This window comes from Balaenoptera physalus (genome assembly GCF_965194825.1).
Source record: "Balaenoptera physalus genome assembly, chromosome: 2".
Taxonomy (NCBI): Eukaryota; Metazoa; Chordata; class Mammalia; order Artiodactyla; family Balaenopteridae; genus Balaenoptera; species Balaenoptera physalus.
Genome location: NC_138883.1, coordinates 66,823,050 through 66,847,114, shown reverse-complemented (window position 1 = coordinate 66,847,114; position 24,065 = coordinate 66,823,050). Strand labels below are relative to the sequence as shown.

At 36.8% G+C, this 24,065-nt stretch overlaps 1 protein-coding gene and 1 long non-coding RNA gene across 8 annotated transcripts in view; both read left to right on the top strand.

The window, feature by feature from the left end:
- Positions 1-24,065, top strand: part of NUBPL (NUBP iron-sulfur cluster assembly factor, mitochondrial) — a 329,428-nt gene that overhangs the window by 207,612 nt on the left and 97,751 nt on the right. The window lies entirely within an intron of this gene.
- LOC309656153 lies at positions 523-23,900 on the top strand. The gene is made up of 2 exons (XR_014261183.1): positions 523-9,520; positions 9,557-23,900. It is a non-coding gene; the product is annotated as an uncharacterized lncRNA (long non-coding RNA).

The window sequence follows — 24,065 nt, the reverse complement described above, 5'->3', positions numbered from 1 at the left end:
TAGTATAGTCTGAAATCAGGGAGTCTGATTCCTCCTGCTCCGTTTTTTTCCCTAAAGGCTGCTTTGCCTATTTGGGGTCTTTTGTGTCTCCATACAAATTTTAAGATTTTTTTGTTCTAGTTCCGTAAAAAATGCCATTGGTAATTTGATAGGGATTGCATTGAATCTGTAGATTGCTTTGGGTAGTATAGTCATTTTCACAATCTTGAATCTTCCAATCCAAGAACATGGTATATCTGTCCATCTGTTGGTATCATCTTTAATTTCTTTCATCAGTGTCTTATAGTTTTCTGCATACAGGTCTTTTGTGTCCCTAGGTAGGTTTATTCCTAGGTATTTTATTCTTTTTGTTGCAATGGTAAATGGGAGTGTTTCCTTAATTTCTCTTTCAGATTTTTCTTCATTAGTGTATAGCAATCCAAGTGATTTCTGTGCATTAATTTTGTATCCTGCAACTTCACCAAATTCATTGATTAGCTCTAGTAGTTTTCTGGTAGCATCTTTAGGATTCCCTATGTATAGAATCATGTCACCTGCAAACAGTGACAGTTTTACTTCTTCTTTTCCAATTTGTATTCCTTTTATTTCTTTTTCTTCTCTGATTGCTGTGGCTAGGACTTCCAAAACTATGTTGAATAATAGTGGTGAGAGTGGACATCCTTGTCTTGTTCCTGATCTTAGAGGAAATGCTTTCAGTTTTTCACCATTGAGAATGATGTTGGCTGTGGGTTTGTCATATATGGACTTTATTGTGCTGAGGTAGGTTCCCTCTCTGCCAACATTCTGGAGAGTTTTTATCATAAATGGGTGTTGAATTTTGTCAAAAGCTTTTTCTGCATCTATTGAGGTGATCATACGGTTTTTCTTCTTCAATTTGTTAATATGGTGTATCACGTTGATTGATTTGCGTATTTTGAAGAATCCTTGCATCCCTGGGATAAATCCCACTGACCATGATGTATGATCCTTTTAATGTGTTAGATTCTGTTTACTAGTATTTTGTTGAAGATTTTTGCATCTATATTCATCAGTGATATTGGTCTGTAATTTTCTTTTTTTGTAGTATCTTTGTCTGATTTTGGTATCAGGGTGATGGTGGCCTCATACAATGAGTTTGGGAGTGTTCCTTCCTTTGCAATTTTTTGGAAGAGTTTGAGAAGGATGGGTGTTAGCTCTTCTCTAAATGTTTGTTAGAATTCACCTGTGAAGCCATCTGGTCCTGGACTTTTGTTTGTTGGAAGATTTTTAATCACAGTTTCCATTTCAGTACTTGTGATTGGTTTGTTCATATTTTCTATTTCTTCTTGGTTCAGACTTGGAAGGTTATACCTTTCTAAGAATTTGTCCATTTCTTCCTGGTTGTCCATTTTATTGTCATAGAGTTGCTTGTAGTAGTCTCTTAGGATGCCTTGTATTTCTTCAGTGTCCATTGTAACTTCTCCTTTTTCATTTCTAATTTTATTGATTTGAGCCCTCTCCCTCTTTTACTTGTTGAGTCTGCCTAATGGTTTATCAATTTTCTTTAGCTTCTCAAAGAACCAGCTTTTAGTTTTATTGATCTTTGCTATTGTTTTCTTTGTTTCTATTTCATTTATTTCTGCTCTGATCTTTATGATTTCTTTCCTTCTGCTAACTTTGGGTTTTGTTTGGTCTTCTTTGTCTAGTTCCTTTAGGTGTAAGGTTAGATTGTTTATTTGAGATTCTTCTTGTTTCTTGAGGTAGGCTTGTATTGCTATAAACTTGCCTCTTAAAACTGCTTTTGCTTCATCCCATAGGTTTTGGATCATCGTGTTTTCATTGTCTTTTGTCTCTAGGTATTTTTTGATTTCCTCTTTGGTTTCTTCAGTGATCTCTTGGTTATTTAGTAACATATTGTTTAACCTTCATGTGTTTGAGTTTTGTACTTTTTTTCCCTGGAATTGATTTCTAATCTCATAGCATTGTGGTCAGAAAAGATGGTTGATATATTTTCAGTTTTCTTAAATTTACCGAGGCTTGATTTGTGACCCAAGATGTGATCTATCCTGGAGAATGTTCCGTGTGCTTGAGAAGAAAGTGTAGTCTGCTGTTTTTGGATGGGATGTCCTATAAATATCAATTTAATCTATCTGGTCTATGGTGTCATTTAATGCTTCTGCTTCCTTATTAATTTTCTGTTTGGATGATCTGTCCATTGGTGTAAGTGAGGTGTTAAAGTCCCCCAGTATTATTGTGTTACTGTTGATTTCCTCTTTTATAGCTGTTATCAGTTGCCTTATGTATTGAGGTGCTCCTATGTTGGGTGCATATATATTTACAATTGTTATATCTTCTTCTTGGATTGATCCCTTGATCATTATGTAGTGTCCTTCCTTGTCTCTTGTAACATTCTTTATTTTAAAGTCTATTTTATCTGATATGAGTATAGCTACTCCAGCTTTCTTTTGATTTCCATTTGCATGGAATATCTTTTTCCATCCCCTCACTTTCAGTCTGTATGTGTCCCTAGGTCTGAAGTGGGTCTCTTGTAGACAGCATATATATGGGTTTTCTTTTTGTATCCATTCAGCAAACCTGTGTCTTTTGGTTGGAGCATTTAATCCATTCACATTTAAGGTAATTATCGATATGTATGTTCCTATGACCATTTTCTTATTTGTTTGGGATTTGTTTTTGTAGGTCCTTTTCTTCTCTTGTGTTTCCCAGTTAGCGAAGTTCCTTTAGCATTTGTTGTACAGCTGGTTTGGTGGTGCTGAATTCTCTTAGCTTTTGCTTGTCTGTAAAGCTTTTGATTTCTCCATCGAATCTGAATGAGATAATCTTGGTTGTAGGTTGTAGGTTGGTTGTAGAGTAATCTTGGTTGTAGGTTCTTCCCTTTCATCACTTAAAGTGTATCATGTCACTCCCTTCTGGCTTGTAGAGTTTCTGCTGAGAAATCAGCTGTTAATCTTATGGGAGTTCCCTGTATGTTATTTGTCGTTTTTCCCTTGCTGCTTTCAATAATTTTTCTTTGTTTTTAATTTTTGCCAGTTTGATTACTGTGTGTCTTGGCGTGTTTCTCCTTGGGTTTATCCTGTATGGAACTCTCTGCACTTCCTGGACTTAGGTGGCTATTTCCTTTCCCATGTTAGGGGAGTTTTCGACTGTAATCTCTTCAAATATTTTCTCAGGTTATTTCTCTCTCTCTTCTCTTTCTTGGACCCCTATAATGCGAATGTTGTTGGGTTTAATGTTGTCCCAGAGGTCTCTTAGGCTGTCTTCATTTCTTTTCATTCTTTTTTCTTTATTCTGTACCGCAGCGGTGAATTCCACCATTCTGTCTTCCAGGTCACTTATCCATTCTTTTGCCTCAGTTATTCTGCTATTGATTCCTTCTAGTGTACTTCTCAATTCAGTTACTGTTTTCTTCATCTCTGTTTGTTTGTTCTTGAGTTCTTCTAGATCTTTGTTAAACATTTCTTGCATCTTCTCGATCTTTGCCTCCATTCTTTTTCTGAGGTCCTGGATCGTCTTCACTATCATTATTCTGAATTCTTTTTCTGGAAGGTTGCCTACCTCCACTTCATTTAGTTGTTTTTCTGGGGTTTTATCTTGTTCCTTCATCTGGTACATAGCCCTCTCCCTTTTCATCTTGTCTATCTTTCTGTGAATGTGTTTTTTTTCCCACAGGCTGCAGGATTGTAGTTCTTGCTTCTGCTGTCTGTCGTCTGGTCTGTATTTAATTGATTTTAAGATACATGTTTTTCAAATTTTAGTATCTTTGAAATTGGAATATATTTTATAATCAATAAATCTTGACATCATGTCAGTTTAATTATTAACTTTTTAATCTTTTTTGTGGTAAATAAAATATGGTGTATCTTAGAATCTATGGTGTTTTCTGTTTGAGGGGATACAGTAATTATTTTGATTGTGATTGCTTCAGTGCTGATTGAATTGTATTCTCATCTTTTTCACAGTCACTGCAGAGTGCTTCTATGTTGTTCGTTTGGGTCAGGTTTTTTATTGTTGAAAGACTGTTTTAAACTGCTGGTGACAGCTTTGGCAACCTGTTCATCCTCTCTCATCCCCTCATCACTAACTTAATTTTCCTCCTTATTACTTACCCAGAGACTGCCAGATTATTCTTCCCAATGTATAATTCTCAGGATGCCAGTCATTGCAAAGACTGTTAGTGTCTTCCTATTACTTTTTACAGCAGCCGTTCCTCTGACGTTATTCATTTGTTTCATGGTTAGACATACAGAAATTGTAAATAAGAAAGGCATGAAACTTGCTGCCATAGATTCTTTTCGTTCCTATGAACCTTTACTTATAGATTTTAAAAAAGTGTCAGTGCTATTTAATCATTCATAGTTTGAAAATAATGCTATACTAATTTATATTCATAGATGATTGTGTGTTTAATTCTTGTTTTTTTAAATAATATTAGTTAATTTGATGTTGATAAAAAGTGCACGAAACGAAATGACTCATGGTGAATTAAAACATCCTTTTTTTAGAAAAATTTCTTTTTTGTATTTATGCCAAGCTTATATATATATATATGTCCAAGGAAACAAATATGTTGGAACTTTAAAATTGGTTCATTTTGGTAGAGTGTAAGTCTGGTGTATTTGTTACCTCATTGTAGAAAGCATCAGATTAAATAGGTTGACTTAATGTATTATCACTAGATAATTTTAAACTACTGAAAGTAGCTACCTATTATTGAGTTTTTATTGTGTACCAAGACTTATACTGTTTACCTATATTATCTCATTTAATCTTCACAATTCTGTGTAATAGGCGCTGTTATTCTTAGTTGCAGCTTGCCGGCTCCTTTAGTTGTGGCATGTGGGTTCCTTAGTTGCGGCTCACCAGCTCCTTAGTTGGGCATGTGAACTCTTAGTTGTGGCATGCATGTGGGATCTAGTTCTCCGACCAGGGATCGAAACCAGGCCCCCTGCATTGGGAGTGTGGAGTCTTAACCACTGTGCCACCAGGGAAGTCCCCCTAGGCTGAGCTTTTAACTAAACTGTACAGCTGAAGTCTTAAAGTTTTAAGTTTTCACTTAAAAGAGTGAAAACACACTTTTTAATATCATCTCTGAAATTCTAATGGGTATTAATATATTGAGAGTTTTCCTGTGTCATTTGACTGTAGATTTTGTATTTTATACTTTGTACCTTATAAGGCATATCTGAGAGAATGTCTTGGTAAATCTCTTTACAATGACACTCATTATTTAAATGCCTCTTTTTCATTCTACTTCAATTACATTTTAAAAAATTTAGACAATATGTTATTTTGGTACAGTTTTTATATGCAGGCGAGTTATAAAGTCTTTTTGGTAGTGTTTGGTAATGGGAAGTTCGACAAACCCTTCTATGTTGTGATGTCAGTAACTGCAATCATATAATTCATTTATAAAGTATAGTAGTTATCAAATGCCTTTTTTAAAACTTAAAAAATTGAATTAAAATTGTTTTATAGGTATTCATTATTTGGGTTTGATCACACTTAACTGAGGTACAATGACATTTCCCAGTTACCTAGAACAAGCTGTAGTTCACTAAAGAGAAATGACTTTCTGTCTCAGTGATGTAGTGAGTGGCTATTAGATCCAGATTAAAACTCAACAGTACTTTTTTTAGTGGTTATTTGTTGAGACTTCTTTACAGCTCAGAAGAATTTATGGGAGCAGAGGGCCATTAGTAGCGCAGTAGACTAGTTACTATTCAGTGACAAATTTCAGCTAACCTCAGATATTGAGGTCTTTTCAAGTCATTTTTTTCCCCTTGCAAACAAATTGAGTTAGAGAGAACAGATATCTCAGTTTAGACCAAATATAAAGTTAGAGGGTTCCCACAAGACTGCCCTCACTCTGACACTAGTTACAAATTCAGGGGTTTCCAAGACCATCTTTAGATTCAATAATTTGCTAGGACTCACAGAACTCACTGAGAGCTACTATACTCATGGGTATGGTTTATTACAGGGAAAGGAGACAGATTAAAATCAGCCAAAGGAAGAAGCTCCTAGGGCAGTGTCTGGGGAATTACCAAGTATGGAACTCCCGTTGTCTTCTCCCTGTAGAGCCAGGACACATTACTTTCTTGCCATTGATGTGTGACACGGTGCATGGAATATTGCCAACCAAGGAAGCTCTCCTGAGCCTTGATGCTCAGAGTTTTTTTGGGACTCTGTGACATGGTCATTATTGATTATCCATGTGGCTGATCTCAGCCTTTAGTCTACAGCTCCTCTGAGTGTGACCCAAAGCCCCCATCCTAAATCACATTGTTACTACCTGGCTAACCCATGGCCCCAAGAAAACAAAGATCTTAGAGATTACTTCCCAGAAGCTGAAATCAAAGGTGAGTTTTTTGGGGGCCTTTTTGAGCAAGGTTAGATTATTTACTATACAGATAAAATGTGAATAAAACTGGTTTCCAGAATGAATGTATGTCTAAAGCTAAACTTGGATACTAATCTAGTATGTTGAAAACATTGTTGCTGAGAATTTCTAGGTATTGTAACTCAATATGGGAATTCCTTGAAACTACAATTTTTCCGAGCTGTAGAGAGGCTGCTGAGACTGGTTCTTTTGGACACCTTGAGGCCTACTAATTCCATTACACCCCAGATACCTGTCACTTTTGATAATTACCCAAATATAAACCTCTCTGGTTACTAAAGTATTTTCTCATCTTTACGCTGTTTAGGATTTCGTCTCTCCTAAACCTAAAGTTACCTTCCTCTTCCCAAAGTTTTGTTTTGTGATTCTGATTCTGTTTCTTGGACCTCCAATTTATATTAAATGAATTCTCCTTAGTATCCTTAACTGAAAACTCCTCTGTCTCTTTGCCTTAGTTGAAAACTGCAGTTCCTTGTAGACATTGCTTTTCATGAAGTCTTCTTAAGTGGATGCATCTCTTCTTTCACTTACTGTGTACCCATGGGTTTAGGGTAAGGTTTGACACATTTCTTGTTTCCTAAGGCAGCTTCGCTCTAGTACCCCTCCATACTTATATTCTTTTTTGATAATCATGGTTATTAAAAGTATAGTCAACTTCTCCTGCTCTTCTTCGGTCATTCTTTTTTATTTGCTAAAGGTATTGACACTTCCTTTTACCTCAGTTCTAGCCACCATCTTGGATAAGTGGCTTCAGAGTCCACGTGGACAATTCAATTAATATCCTAGCCTTTCAGTTTCTTCACCTTCTTAATGTGAGTGCCCTCAACCTCCATTCTATGTCAGCCATCCATTCTTATGGTACACCCTCAATCTTGTTCCCTGGAAGTACTCATTTTACTCATCTTGCCATAGCTTTTCATCCTTTTGGCCTTCTTTTTATGGCTACTACACCCCAGATTCCTTTACTGTTCCTCTCTGTCTGCCTTTTCATACCTTTCATTTCTTTCCTAACATAGATGTACATGACCTGTTATTTCACTGGCTTGCTGATAACTTCAACTCCTTTGTACCCTTGTCTTTCCATTGTACCACCCACCCTAACTCCAATCTAGAATGCACTCAGCATTCTACTTTCTCTATTCTTACTCTCAGGCTGCTGGGTCCTGCTAGAGAACTCCTTGTGAGTGGCAATGTGAATTAATGATATCTAATATTGACTGAATCATCTGTTGCCCAGTGATCCGTACAAAGTTTTTTTTCCATTCTTTTTTTTCCCTCTCTTGCCCAGAAAGCTCTTATGCTAGGCAACCGTCTCGTATTCTCCATTTAAAAATCTGCTTTGTCATTCTGAAGACCTCTGTTCTTCTAACTTTCCCTTAACTTTTATTGAATGATCCCATATTCTGCTTAACAGAGAAAATTAAATTTGTATGGTACAAACTTTCTGAACTTCCGTCTAGCCCTCTTACAAAATAGCCTGTGTCTGAACTCATTCTTGCCCTCCTCCTTTTTGAATCTTTGGCTTCTTTCTCTTTACCAACACTTTTACATTAGCATATAAACATGTATGAGGCAGACAGTATTGGCTGGCTATGTGAAAGTCATTCTCAACCCCCATCTCTCTTATTGCCTCAAAATTGAGTCTAGAAAGTAAGATAATTTCTCCGCTTCTCTTATAGCTAAGAGTGGCCATGTGACCCAGTTCTAACCAGTGAGATATAAGGGAAAGTCTGATGGGCAGTGGGGGGAAAGCTCTAGGTAAGGTGTTCTGCTTCCTAACAGAGGGACAAGGTTTATTCTTTTCTTTTCTTTCTGTTGGGAACATGTTGTAAGGACATGATTCCCTGGTCTGATGACATCACTAAGATTCTGAAAAATCCCCAGAGTTGTCTACTTTTAGACTTTTTATTAAATAAACAATACATGTCCTAAATGGCTTAAGCATTTTTAGTTAGGTTTTCTGTTACTTGCAGTTGAAAGCATCTTAACTTGTGATGCATAAATTTCTCCCAATAAAATACCAAAAACAAGCAACTGTGTTTTGACTCTACTAGATACCAGCCTAATTTTTCTTCTCTCTTGCAAGCAAGCTTCTTGAAAGAATTTAATAAGTCTGTCTCTCACTCCCTCATTTACCATATACTTCTGTCTATATTCACCTTCACCCTGTTTTAGCCCGGGTCACCAGAAATGTCTTTTAAAAAAAAAATCCTTTGTACACTTTTCATTTCTTATTGTAATTGATCTCTTTGCAGTATTTGATGTATTAACTTTAATCTTGAAATACTCTTTTCCATTAGTTTCCATAATACTGCATTCTCCTGTGATATCTACTCTTTATCTTCTCTTTCTCATTCTCCTCTATAGTTTCTTCTTTCTCTACTAATTAAAAAAAATATTAGTCCTTAGCACAGTTATAATTATCCCAATTCACAGGCTTAGAGACTAAGTAACCCTAGATCATATAATTAGTAAATGGTGTAGCCAACATTTGAACAGGCTCTAAAGCCTTTATAATTCATCTTTTGAAATCCCTTCTGATCTTGTGCTTTCCCTGGGCAATGGTATCCAGCCCTGAAGCCCAGACACAATATTCATCCCAGATGTCTCTCCTGAGTGGTAGACACACCCATCCCATGTGCATCTGCCTGCTGGATAGCTCTGCTTGACTGTCCCACCGATATCTCAAAGTCATGAAGTCCAGATGAGAGCTTATCAGTGTACCACACACACCTGAAACTCCTCCTTCTGTGCTTGTGATGGGGACTCAGTGATGTAGCTGTTCAGGCCAAAATCCTGGATGTCATCTTTGATTCATCCTTCTTTTTCTCCCACTGCTCATATTCATTGTGTCCTGTTCTCCCATCTCCTGTGCTGCCCCTCCCCCACTGTGTGGTCCACCCTTATCTTTCTCCTGGGAAGCCTGTAACAGACTCTACATTTTTATCTGTCTGTAATCTGAGATAGTTTGACTAATCTTTTTTTAAAATTAATTAATTTATTTATTTTTGGCTTCATTGGGTTTTCATTGCTGTGTGCAGGCTTTCTCTAGTTGTGGTGAGCGGGGGCTACTCTTCGTTGTGGTGCGTGGGCTTCTCATTGCGGTGGCTTCTCTTGTTGTGCAGCACAGGTTGTAAGCGTGTGGGCTTCAGTAGTTGTGGCTCACGGGCTCTAGAGCGCAGGCTCAGTAGTTGTGGCGCACGGGCTTAGCTGCTCCACGGCATGTGGGATCTTCCCGGGCCAGGGCTCAAACCTGTGTCCCCTGCATTGGCAGGCTGATTCTTAACTACTGTGCCACCAGGGAAGTCCCCTGACTAATCTTTTTAAAATGCAGATCTCATCATGTACTTTCCTGATTTAGACTCCTCAGTGAAAATTTGTTGTTTTCTGGGACAAAAGTTCAAAATCCAACTTGGGAAATAAGGCCCTTCTTGATCTGATCACAGCTCATTCCCCTACTCCCACTCTCTGCTCCAGCTGTCCTAAACTATTTGCTATTCCTGGATTCATTTTGCTGTCTTGCCTCTAGGACTTCCCTCATGCTCTTCCTTCTTGCTGGAATACTCTCTTCTATAACTCCATCTAGTCCTTCAGGTCTTAGCTTAGGTGTTACCTCCTTTGGGAAAGCCTTCTGTGATGACCCTCTCCCCAACACTAAGAGCTCTTGTGTGCTTGCAGTGCCCTGAAAGGATCACACATTCTCTTGTCTTAGGGGCTTTGTACTTGCTGCTTCCTCTGCCTTCTGTCTCTTCCCTGCCTCTACCCTCTTGCTATTCATTACAGATAATGCTCTGTGGTGATCCTACTTTTTCCCGCATCACAGTTAAGAAATCCTTCTCTTCACTTTGTGAAATTTGAAACAATTCTGTTGCATTCTTATGCTTTAGAAATTTAGAATTTTGAACAGTTTGCTTTTAATTTGCGTCTCCTCCCTTAATCCAGGCCTTCAAAAACAAAACGAAAACCTAAGCCTGTTTTTTAGCTTTATGCTTCTCCAAGCAAGCTGACATTGCCTAACTTGAGAATCGATTATGTGCCAGAAGTCAGCTGATGCTGTTTGTAAGAAAAAAAATGGCATTTGCAGCTTTCAGCTCTAGCCACTGAACCTGACAAGTTCTGACATCTCTTCTCTTGGCTGCCTCTCACTTCTTTTTCTGTTTCCATGGAAATGGACATCAGAGCACAGAAACATAGTAAGATACTGGTGGCTAATTGCTGTTGCAGATTTCTGAATTCCCTTTGTTTGTGGAGTGATTATTTTATTTTAGTGACTCTTGCCCTCTATGTAGTATGTGGTAGTTAGCTAAAACATCTAAGGCAGCTTCTGGGTTTGGGAGCTAGCTGATGTTTCCCACGTGTCACTAACTGGTGTCCTAAAAGCGTGTTCCCTGTTTCAACTCTTAGGGAAAATATATTTTAATTTAAGAACTGTAATCTTGTCAGATTTCAAGCCAGGAGACCTGGCCTTAGTCCCAGATCTGTTACTGTCTCACTGTTCGACCTCAATTTCGTTATATTTATTGAATGAACCCATTTCTACTACCTAGACCTGGGGCTTATTTACAGATGTCCCAGAGAAAAGACTGCTTCTCTACCAGTGTGTTTTAATAGAAAACATAGAAATAAGATATACAACTAATTTTAGTTAAGGAAACCAAACCAGGTTTCTAAACATCTGAAATAGAAAAATGCTTTTAATTCTAGCCCTTTATTTTCTCCTCCTATAAAATGATCAGAATAAGGCTTGTCATATGGCTAGGAATATTAGGTTAAGACTCCCTTTTTAATGTACATGTGGTTTCCCAAGAGAAAAACAACCTATCTTATGGCAAAGTAAAGTGATTAAAATTGTAGTTGAAAAATTCTATTTATTTCCTATTTAATGAAGGAAGTTGCTTATCTAATTGTATTTTATTCACATCCAGGATGTAGGAGGATTTGCCATAGCCATATGCCTTTCTAGTAGGCTTATCTATACCAGGTCAGGATTTCCTTGTAAATCTAAATTTAGAGCTTAGAAAGCGAGGTTTTGTTAAGTGCAAAAAGGGACTGGATGTACCTATAAAAGAGATTAGTATTTGCTGAACCACTTCTTCACATACAGTGTCTGCTCTATATCAAATGAACCTGAGTAATTGAAATTTAGTATGAACAGAATAAATCTTTTTTTGCATGACTACACAGAATAAAATACAGGTTTATAGCAAATTCCCACTTGTAGTTGCATGTATACAGACATAAACCATACACAATGAGACATTACAAATCAACTTAATGGGAAAGAATCCATTTTACACTTTGTAATTGTGGTAAATTTTTCAAGTGGAAAAAAACTGCTTTATTCAATTTGTTGTGAATTTAGTCTCCCATAATGAACCTGCAGTAGACTTTGGGGTATGGTCGTGTCAAATTCCCTCTGTTGGTGAAGCTGCAGCCTTCAGTAGATTTATCACAGGCCCCAGTGCTGTAAGGTACAGTGCTTTAGAGCAAAAGTTTATTTTTAAATAAAAAATATCCTATATTTGTTGTAGTATAATTAGACAGTGAAAAAAATGTTCAAGAAAGGAATTATAATGGCCCATTAACCCACTATCAAAGTAAGCTACTGTTGACGTTTTGGCATAGTCCTTCAATTAAAAAAATTCTACCAATATACAAAACAAAATTGGGATAATGCTGCATGTGCTGCTTTGTAGCCTACTTATTTCATGTATCATATCGTGACATTTTAACCTGGTATTATATATTCTTTAAAAATGATTTTAATAGACTCATACTGTCTTTAACAATTCCATAATTTATTTAGCTTTCAAGATATTAATGGATATTTAGATTGTTTTCTTATAAACAACTGTAAGTAAGAGCCTTTAAACTTTCTTTATCCCTTCAGTCAATGTAGAAAGTGACTAAATTATCTGGCTTTCCAGGCTGGTGCCCCAGTAGCTTGGACTTTGATTTCTTTCTTGTCTGCCACATCTCATAGTTCTCTAAAGCCTGCTAATTTTATCTCCAAAATGTCTCTTGAATTCGTTCCTTCATCCCTGTTCTCACTGCGATTGCAGTAGTCAGAGTCTTCATCATCTAACTTGGAGGACTGCAGTAGTCTCGTCCATAGCTGATCTTTCTGCCTCTCTGGTCTCTTCTTTCAATGTATTGCTCCTCTTATGGTCAAAATTGTCTTTCAACGTGTGGATATAGTCATATATTCCCTGACTTTAAAGTCTTTGATGTTTTCCTGTTGTCTGCTGCATAAAGTTTAAATCCTTACCCTGGTATTCATATTTTTGGTCCTATCTAACCTCGTTTCTTTTTTCTCCTTTCCACATGCCACACATCCCAGGCAGCCTTCCCTGAGCACATTAAGGTATCCTCCTCATAGCCCTTCATATCGTTTGTGCCCTTTTCATTTCCTAGAATGTGCTATCACCCACCCCAGCAATTCCTTACTCCCTTCTTTCAAGATTTCAGCTCAATTATTACCTATGCTGTAAAGCTCTGCTGTGCAATGCAGTACAGTAACCACTAGCTACCTGTGGCTATTAAAATTAAAGTTAATTAAAATTTAAAATTCCATTTCACAGTTATATTAGCTACATTTTAGGTGTTCAATAGCTGCATGTGGTTAGTGGCTATTGTATTGGACAGTACATGTTAAAGACATCTTCATCCTTGCAGAAACTCTGATTGGATAGTACTTCTATAAAGCCTTTCCTAAAATAATTGATTTCCTCCTCAGAGCTTCCATAACCCTTAAGATTAACTATTTTAAAAAGCCTTTGAATTCCTTTAAGGGTAGATGAGGGACCAAGCCTGATTCTTTTCATCTCTAGCACCTAGAATAGTAGGTGGCATGTAGTTGAATTTCAAGATGTGTTGACTGAATGAACAAATGAGTGAAAAATGACATGAGTTTTGGGGAGTCATATGAATAATGAAAATGTTGGGGGTTTTTCAAGTTTAGAGAAATGCTGATTCCCTTTTGTAAAGTGCATGGTTATCAGTTTCACTTCATCAGTGACTTACAAAGCCTTAGACAAATTGGTTTCTGATTCTTTTACCATCTAAACGCTGGGTAATTAGGTGTGCTTCCCCTATATAATATAGTACAGGGCCAATATTTACTGAATCTGTGCTAGATAGTGTGGACATTACACAAAAGTATAGAGCATATTTAGTAGATTCCACACTACTGCCTGAGTTTATATTCCATGAGCTGAGAGAGCAGACATTTAGGGTGTCTTAGTTTGTGCCTGAAATCTCACCTTGTTTATTTTATTTCATTTTCATAATATCTTTATGAGGTAGAATAATTTTTTTTTTCTGTTTTGCAGGTAAGGAAGCAGAAGCATAGGGAAGTTAAATAGCTTGTATAAGGTCACATAGAGCTGGGAAGGGACTCTTTCTATTACACCTCAGCTGCCTCTCATGTAACCTCATTTGAATTGTTAATATGATCAGTGCCTGGGGGTAGCTTTGGTGATTCATATATTTTGTAATTGTTCATGGCTGGAGTATGTCTTGGGTTTTGGTTTTAAGAAAAATCAACAGCCTGAAAAACTATTAAAGGAGGAAATTACAATGCCCCACTGTTAACATTTTATTATCGACTGCTGTTGCCTGGTACTGTGCCTGGGCTAATGGGATACAACCAGATCAAGTTAAAGGAAAAACCGTAAGTTCTGTAAAGGGTAGAATTCTGGAAGCCTTTTGGAGGCATTTAATTACTTTGTGAAGTGCGATTATCATCTTATGCCAGTGGCTCTCTAGCTAGTTTTCAGAAACTTCCCAAAGTGCAATATCAACATGTAAAAAACTACACAGCACAATGCCTGGCACAAACTTAGTGTTTAGAGATAGTTTGTTTAATGAATGTCTGAAAAATAACAGAAATACTTTTATTGATAGTAATAATAGCTAACATTGTTTGAATGTTTTCTGTTTGCCAAGTGTTGTGCTAAGCTCTTTATTTGCATTATTTCATTTCACTCATGGATTGACTATTGAGCACCTACAGTGTGCTAGGCAGCATGCTTGGTGCTGGAGATACAGTGGTGAAACAAATAAAGACCCTGTTCTCATGGGTTATACTTTTTGGTAGGAGAGACAGAAATAAACAAATAAATAAAAACATAATATAATATTAGTTAGTGATCAATGCTATTGGAAAGAAATAGAGAATGACTAGGGAAAGCTTATCTGAGAAGATGACATTTAAAGCAGACTTGAATGGAAGGAAAGAGATTGAGCCATCCAGGCATTTGGGGGAAGAGCATTCAAAGTGGAGGGAATACATGAGTAAGGAAGCCAGGGACTGGATCATCTAGGGTCTTATAGGCTCTGATAAGGATTTGGGATTTTATTCCAAAATGACAAAAGCTATTGGAGGTTTTTGAGCAGTGGTGTGACATGATATGGTTTTTGTTTTAAAGGGATCACTTTGGCCGCTTGTGTACAGAATAGAAGTAGGTGGAGTGGGAAGGAAGGGGTGAGAATGGTGGAAGTAGGGAGACCAATTCAGAACCTGTTACAGTATTCCAACAACCCTGTGAGGTAGTTTTTATTATTTTCTCCAATTTTAGGTTAGAACACAGAGGCCCAGAGAGAGTAAGAGGCAAATCCAGTCTGTTACCAGTCTCTGCCATTATATTATTCTGCCTGACTCCCATGAATGAGTTTTAAGAATTTTTGGCATTGTATATTATTTCAATATAGCTAATAGGTGTATAGATTTCAAATGAATGTTGTCTTTCTTAATTAGATTGTTTTCTTAATGGATAGCAACTTGTGAAATCATATATTACATAGAATTTGTTAATCAAACAGAATTCAATGTATATATGTGTAGAATTGCATAGGTAGGGCAAGAATGTGTATATTCTTATTAAAAGGCACTTGATGTTAGAATGCTTTTTTATTAGAGCAAGTTTCTTCTTAATGCAAGCATAAGTTACTCTGAGATTTAGCTTCGTTTTAAAACTGGTTCATGGAAATAATGAAAACTCAGTGATTGAACTAAAATGTGAAAACCAGCACCATTTTCAGGTAACATGGTATACTGAAAAGAGCATGGGCTTAGGAAAAGCATCTGATCTTGGAAAAATTCCTTTAATCTTTCTGAGTCTGATTTCTTCATGTCTAAAGTAAAGATAGTATTATGTACTTCACTGGACTGTTGTGATAATTAAATATGATGCATATAAAGTGTCAAGCATATTGTACATAGGGGGTAGTAAATGTTATATTCTTTCTTATTAAAAACAGTTTTGTGGGTTTGAAAAGGATAGCTCAAGAAAATTTATTAATTACTAATTAATAGCCTAAATTCTTACAAAACCTTAGTATTTTTCCTTCCAATCTTAAGGATCGTGTCTTATGAAGAACTGTCAGAGGCACTGGAGGAATTGTTTTAGCTTTTGGGAGACAAAATTCAGAGATATATGAGAGCTGTCTTTAAATGTATAAAGGGCTGTCATGTGGAACAGGGATTTGTTCTTTATGACTCAGGAGAGCAGAACTATGATCAGAGGGTGAAAACTACAGGGAAGGTTATTTTGGCTCATTAAAATGAAGACATTTCCAGAAACAGAATGAATGCTGTATCATTGGGAGCTGTGTGCATAGCTACACCAGTTTTCCAGAATGTGTCAGGCATGGAAGGTTTTTTATTTAGTTTGACTATTTCTTCAGCCTGAGAATCACTAGAACATAAGCTAGATAAAAGCAAAGATCTTGTCTTAGCACCATGGTGTCTTCAATGCCTAGTACTGTATCAGACTGTAATTTGACAGTACTACTGTCATTTGTTGAATGAATGAATGAGTCAGTTGTTGTTGGAGATCATCTGCATAGCTTACTCCTCCTGTTTGCCTTAAGTTTAGTTCTGATTTTTGGTTGATGGCTCGGGTGTTGATTTGGATTCAAGATAAGGGAAACTGTGAATTGTTGCTTGGTAAGAAAAAAAGGGAGTTGGTGGAACGTTTCTCAACAGCGGCACTGTTGATATTTTGGGCCAGGTCATTGTTTTGGAAGGGGCTATCCTGTACATCTTAGGATTTTTAGCAGCATCTCTAGCTGCTGAACACTCATCAGATGTCAGTAGCACCCCTCTCCTCACTCATTACAATGAAAAATGTCTCCAGACATCACCAGATGTCCCTTGGGGAGCAAATTGTCCCTTGTTGAGAGCCACTGAGTTAGTGAATAACTCAGTAGGACACACCAATGCAAGTAGACAAATTCACTATTTTCATTAGATGAAATTAGAGAAAATGGTATCATTTAAGAAAATTCATTGCAAATTATTTGTTTTAAGATGAACTATGCACTAGTATCGTGAGATGTATGTTAATATGTGCATATAGCTTTATAATGAAGAAGTCTGTGTAATGCTCCTGGGTTTCTACTTTGCTTTGAAACATGAAGTTGATTCTTTAGTTTTGGCTTCTCGGTAAATGAAGGCTTACCATATTTCTTTGACAGTGGTAGAATTGCTTATGCTGGGTCTTTGGACCCAAATTGCTTTGACCACCATTATATGTTGTAGTATAGGTGTGGAGAGTTCAAGAGCAGGGGTTGCTGGAAATGGTGGCTTGTAACTATCAAAAACAAAGGCAGCATGAGCTGTAACAGCAGGAAAGGTTTGCAGCAGCAGAAAGCTGAGTGCTGATCACGGATTCTAGAAGAAGGAATACTAGAGGTTTTTTAAAAAAGAGTTATATATGTATATATAAATTTATACTTTGGTCTTAGTCTAGGGGTATGATCATCTCAAAAATGGATATGATTTCTTAAGTAACTATGGTATACACTGGTCACATTGGAAGTCAACTATTTTTAGACTGTACTGAGTTTGTACTTCTCTGACTTCTATCATTAGTATTTATGCTGAGATTTTCTCTTGTTTAAATCTTCTAAATGGCAAGTGTTAATAAATCCTTGCTTGCATTATATTTTAACTTAGTATATTTTCTTGTCACATCACATTTTATAACATCTACTGAACTTTTCATGGTCCTGATTTAATTATGAACTAGGCATTGTTGCATTTTAATATACAACACTTGCATACATATTGTGATGTAGTCATTTGTAAAATATTGTCTCACCAGGCATTATTATAAAGGAGCATCTGTCAGCATTTCCATTATAAACCTTAATTTATTTTTAAAGAGTCTCTGACTTGTCTATTTCTAAATTGCTTTGTGCTGAAACCTAGTAAAGAAGTTGTCAGCAGAAATCCAAGTTTTGTTATATTATAGAGGGAAAAATTGAAGTTAGTATTTTCTACTACTTTGTGTCACAGCATTTGAAACACATATATTTTTAGCAGATTCAGGTGCTTTTTACTTGATGTTTATTTAATTCCCATGAACCCAAGTGAGGAAATGGAAACCGACAGCCTCTTAAATGGGCTTGTTTCTTTTCCTGTGTTGTGCTATAAAATTTTTGATAGATTTATTTGAAAAGTATTTACTGAGTAGATGCATTAAGTGTTTTGTTAGAACCACCTTAGAACATGAAAGTGTCTTTACAAAGCCCATAGGAAATCAGATCCAGGATTACTGTGAACAGAGAAACTTTCAAAAGCATCAACTGTAGTGAGATTCTGGAGACAGTTCTATAGTTGAGAAAGTGAATAGCTGTTTAGTGATCAGAATTTGGGGTTCTTATTCTCCTTGTCCCTCCTTGAATGGTATTACTTCGCAATCACTAACCTGGCTGATTTCTGCCCCTCCCTCTTTCTTGTGAGATGTCATTGTTGCTATCAGTAGATGCTTCTATGATAATTTTCAAATTGCTTTGAAAACCACTTGAAAGCCAAAGTTATTATTTATTTGTTATCTGATTTTGAACCTCAGATTTTGGTATCCTCTTATGACACTGATTACCTGTATAAAAGGTGAACTTTATACAAAATTAAAAGCATTAAGGAGTGTAAGGATCAGAAATTGAATTAGTTCATTCACTTATAATTATTTAACAGGTATGTATATCTTACCTCCTATATACCAGACACTACATGCAGAACATATAATGATGAATGCAACAGGCACAGTCCCTACCCTCTTGCATAATCTAGTATGGGAGTTAGATAATATGCAAGTAAACAAAAATAAATAGCACATATTTATTTTGGTCGAGTTAATAATAGTTCAAAGGCTTACCCTTTTATAAATGATCCATAACACAGAAATCTACATTTAGATGTATTGGGTTGGCCAAAAAGTCTGTTTGGGTTTTTCCATAACATCTTAATGGAAAATCCTAAACGAACTTTTTGGCCAACCCAATACAAGTGTCTTATGTTTATTAGAACAGAAAGATTAAAACATCATATTACTTTAGTTACACCTAAACTATTATCGTTTCCACATTAATGGAACCTTTTTTGCTTATATATATTTTAATTAATAATTGTTGTTGTCTAGGAACTTGATTTTTGTGTTTTTTTCTGTATTTGATCACCTTAACAGAATCATTTATTCTAATAGCTTTTCAATAGAATTTCTAGGTAGTTGGTCCTTTCTTTTGTAGTGTCTGTATCTCTTAATGGTTTTATTTTTCTTATTGCATTGTCTAGCACAACCAGTTGAATTTAAGATAGTAACAGTGATAGTAGGCATCCTTGTCTCAAGTATGATATCGACGGCAATGTCTCTCCTTTTTCACTGTTAAGTATGATGTTTACCTTACATTTTTAGTGGATCCTTTCAGCAAGTTAAGAACATTTCCATTTACCCCCAGTTTACAGATTTTAATGATTTAGAACAAACAAGACTGTGTTTATATAATGGCAGCCTAGGTAATTTAGACCAACACTTTGCTAAGGACAACTAAAGAAGCTGAATAAAATATGGAAAACAAATTCTGAGAAGTGTGAGAAGGTCAGAACTGATAGAAATAGGTCATTCTCTCAAAACTACTTTTGTTCTAAGGATGTTTATTGATCCTAGCCTACCAGCTTTGAAGCTGAGTTCTGCTTTCAGATGCCTTACAAGACTGAGGGATTTAAATCAAAACCTGGAGTCTGGCAAGAGTAGTCTGTCCCTTACTATGAGCTGGAACCACAAAATGCTGAGCCCTCAGAATAGCAGTGAATTCATGCTAACTTAGCCCCCCTAAAACTTGTAGCACTACTTCCTATCATCTGTTTGATCAGGAAATCTTAAGTCTAGACCTTGGATTAAGATGGTCTTGGATTGACAGCTCTAACAGAAGCAAATAAAAGTTCTCTATGGAGGTGGATGCCATCATCCAATGCACCAGTTTGTTTTTTCAAATAATTTTTTTCAAATACATTGTCCAGCATGCAAACAAATATAATCAGGCATAGAAGGACAAAACACATCATGATTAGAGGATTCAAGATAGTAAGATCCTGAATTCATCTCCTTCCATGGACACAACAAATCTACAACTACATATGGAGCAGTTTCCTCTGGGAAGGACCTGAAAACTAACTCGTCCACAACAAAGGATGAAAGAGCCACATTGAGACAGGTAGGAGAGGCAGAGATGCAGTCTCACCAAAAGCCCCATCCCCTGTGCGGTGACCCACAGACAGAAGGGAGTCTCACAAATATGGAGCTTCTCCCTGGGGAGTGAGGTGTTTGTGCCCCATGTCATGTACCCCAAACTCAGGCTTTGAAAACCAATGGAACTTGCATCCAGGAGGTTCATAAGAATGGAGATTCTGCTTTTAAAGGGGTCACAAATAGATTCACTCGCCCTGGGACCCAGCAGAAAAGTAGCAGTTTGAGAAGTGCCTAGAACATATGTGCAGTAGATTCATTTCCTAATCCTAAAGCATCTGCTGGTGGGGCAAGAACCTGTTGGACTGAGGCACTGGCAGGCACCATATTTGCATCCCCTTTACCTTGCTAGTGCTGGCGCTCAACCTCTATCCTAGTGCAGGTGGGTGTGCTTCACCCCTGTGCTGCTCCCATGGCTCCACCAAAGCCAGCCAGGTGAGCGCCCTGCCCCTGTGCCACACCTGTGGCCCCACCAAATCCAGTGGGCATGTGCAGTTCACACAGGGGACATCCCTTGAGCACCTATCTTTGGTAGCCAGGGAGGATTGTGTTTCTGGGTCCCATAGGTCTGAAACAATTGGAAAGACAGTTCTTGACACCCTTGATGACTTGTACTTATTAAGAAAATAATCAGGCTGCTTGAATAATCACAAAGGTTTGAGAGACAGCCAAAAGCTATGGCATGGTTAAATGATAAGGTTCATCTTTTACACAAGGCTACTTCTTCAAGACTGGGAGAGATAGCTCTTTTGCTTAACATATAGAAACAAACACAGAGAGCCAAGCAAAAGGAGGCAACAGAAGAATATGTTCCAAATGAAAAACAAGATAAAACTCTAGAAAAGAAACCTGAATGAAATGGTGATAAGTAGTTTACCTGATAAAGAGTTAAAAGTAATGGTCATAAAGATACTCACCAAGCTGAGGAGAAGAATCTATTCTATTGAACACAGCAAGAACTTCCACTAAGAGATAGAAAATATAAGAAAACACCAAACAGAAGTCATAGAGCTGAGGAATACAGTAACTGAACTGAAAAATACACTAGAGGGGCTCAAAAGCAGACTAGATGAAGCAAAAGACTCAGTGATCTGGTAGACAGAGCAGTTGAACTCACCCAAACAGAGTAGGAAAAAGAAAAAAGAAAAATAAAGATAGATTAAGGGACTGATGGGACAACATCAAGCAGAATAATATTCACATTATAGGGGTCCCAAAAGAAGACGAGAGAGAGAAAGGGGCAGAAAACTTATTTGAAGAAATAATGGCTGCAACTTCCCAAACCTGGGGAAGGAAACAGGCATCCAGGTCCAAGAAGCCCAGAGAGTTCCAAACAAGATGAACCCAAAGAGACCCACGCCAAGACATATTATAATTATAAATATAAGTATATAAATATAAGATATCAAAATTGAAAGATAAAGAGAGACTCTTAAAAGCAGCAGGAGTAGAACAACTTGTGACCTACAGGCATACCTTAGAGATATTGCAGGTTCAGTTCCAGACCACCACAATAAAGTGAATGGCAGTAAAGTGAGTCACACAAATATTTTGTTTTTCCAGTGCATGTAGAAGGTACATTTACACTATACTGTAGTCTATTAACAGTGCAATAGCATTATGTCTAAAAAAATGTACAAACCTTAATTAATAGTTTATTGCTAAAAATTGTAAACCATCATCTGACAATGCAGGGTTGCCACAAGCCTTCAATTTGTAAAAAATGCAATATCTGTAAAGTGCAATAAACTGAAGCACAATAAAATGAGGTATGCCTGTACAAGGGAACACCTGTAAGACTATCAGCAGATTTCTCTACAGAAACTTTTCAGGCCAGGAGGGAATGGCATGCTATATTCGAAGTGCTGAAAGGAAAAAAAACTTTCAATCAAGAATATTCTGCCTGGCAAGATTGTCATTCAGACTTGAAGGAGAAATAAAGAGCCTTCTAGAGAAACAAAAGCTAAAGAAGTTCATCACCGCTAAACTGGCCTTACAAGAGATGTTAATAAAAACTTCTTTAAGCTAAAAAAAGAGCACTAGTTAGTTACAAGAAAACATATGAAAATAAAAATCTCACTGGTAAAGATAAATTTATACTAAAGGTATTGGATTAAAAACTTATAAAGCTAATATAAAGGTTAAAAGGCAAAAGTAGTAAAAATAACTATAACTACAATAATTAGTTAAGGGATACACATTAAAAAAGATGTAAAATGTGACATCAAGAAACATGAAACATGGGGTAGGGGGGTAAAAATGTAGGGTGTTAGAATGACTTCAAATTTAACTTGTTATCAATTTTTAATATACATATAAAACTTTTATGCCAACTTTTATATATATATGCCTCATGGTAACCACAAAGCAAATACTTATAATAGATACACAAAAGATAATGAGAAAGGAACCTAAGCAAAACACTATGCAGAGTCATCAAACCACAGGGGAAGAAAGCAAGAGAAGAAGGAAGGAACAGAGAGGAACTACAAAACATCCAGAAAACAATTGACAAAATGGCAATAAGCATATAGCTATCAGTAATTACTTTAGGGGCTTCCCTGGTGGCGCAGTGGTTGAGAATCTGCCTGCCAATGCAGGGGACATGGGTTCGAGCCCTGGTCTGGGAAGATCCCACATGCCGTGGAGCAACTAGGCCCATGAGCCACAACTACTGAGCCTGCGCGTCTGGAGCCTGTGCTCCGCAACAAGAGAGGCCGCGATAGTGAGAGGCCCGCGCACCGTGATGAAGAGTGGCCCCCGCTTGCCGCAACTAGAGAAAGCCCTCGCACAGAAAGGAAGACCCAACACAGCCAAAAATTAATTAATTAATTAATTAATTAAAGTAAAAACAAAACAAAAAAACCCAAACAATAATTACTTTAAATGCAAATGGACTCCAATCAAAAGGCATAGAGTGGCTGAATGAATATAAAAACAAGACCCATATATTTGTTGCCTGCAAAAGACTCACTCACATACAGACTAAAAGTGAAGGGATGGAAAAAGATGTTTCATGCAAATGGAAATGAAAAGAAAGCTGGGGTAGCTATACTTATATCAGACAAAATAGACTTTAAAACAAAGACTTTAATAAAAGGCAGAGATGGGTATTACATAATAATAAAGGGGTCAATCCATCAAGAAGATATAACATTTGTAAATATTTATGCACCCAACATAGGAGCCCCTAAATATGTAAAGCAAATATTAGCACCTAAAGGGAGAAATTGACTGTAGTACAATAATAGTAGGGGACTTCAGTACCTCACCTACATTAGTGCATGGATCATCCAGACAGAAAATCAGTAAGGAACTAGCCTTAAGTGACACTTTACACTAGATAGACTTAATATATACCCAGAACATTCCATCCAAAAACAGCAGAATACATTCTTCTCAAGTGTATATGGAACATTCTCCAGGATGGATCATATGTTAGTCCACAAATCAAGTCTCAGTAAATTTCGGAATATTGAAATCATATCAAGCATTGTTTCTGATCACAATGGTGTGAAACTAGAAATTAATTACAGGATGAAAACTGAAAAACCACAGATATGTGGAGATTAAACAACATGATAATGAACAACCAACGGGTCAATAAAGAAATCAAGGGAGAAATCAAAAATGCCTTCGGCTAATTGAAAATGGAAATCCAACATACCCAAATCTATGGGTTGCAGCAAAAGCAATTCTAAGAGGGAAGTCTATATTGATAAATGCCTACCTCAAGAAAAAAGAAAAATCTTAAATAAACAGTCTAATTTACACCTAAAGGAGATAGAAAAGAGCAACATATGAAACCCAAAATTAGTAGAAGGAAGGAAATAATAAAGATCAGGGTGGAAATAAATGAAATAGAGACTAAAAAGACAATAGGAAAGATCAATGAAACTAAGAGCTTGTTCTTTGAAAAGATAAACAAAATTGGTAAACCTTTAGCCAAACTCACTAAGAAAAACAGAGAGGGGGTCAAGTAAGTAAAATCAGAAGTGAAAGAGGGGAACTTACAGCTGACACCAAAGAAATACAAAGCATCATAAGGGACTACTATGAACTACTATTTGTGTCAACAAATTGGACAACCTAGAAGAAATGGATGAATTCCTAGAAACATACAATCTTCAAAGACTGAATCATGAAGAAATAAA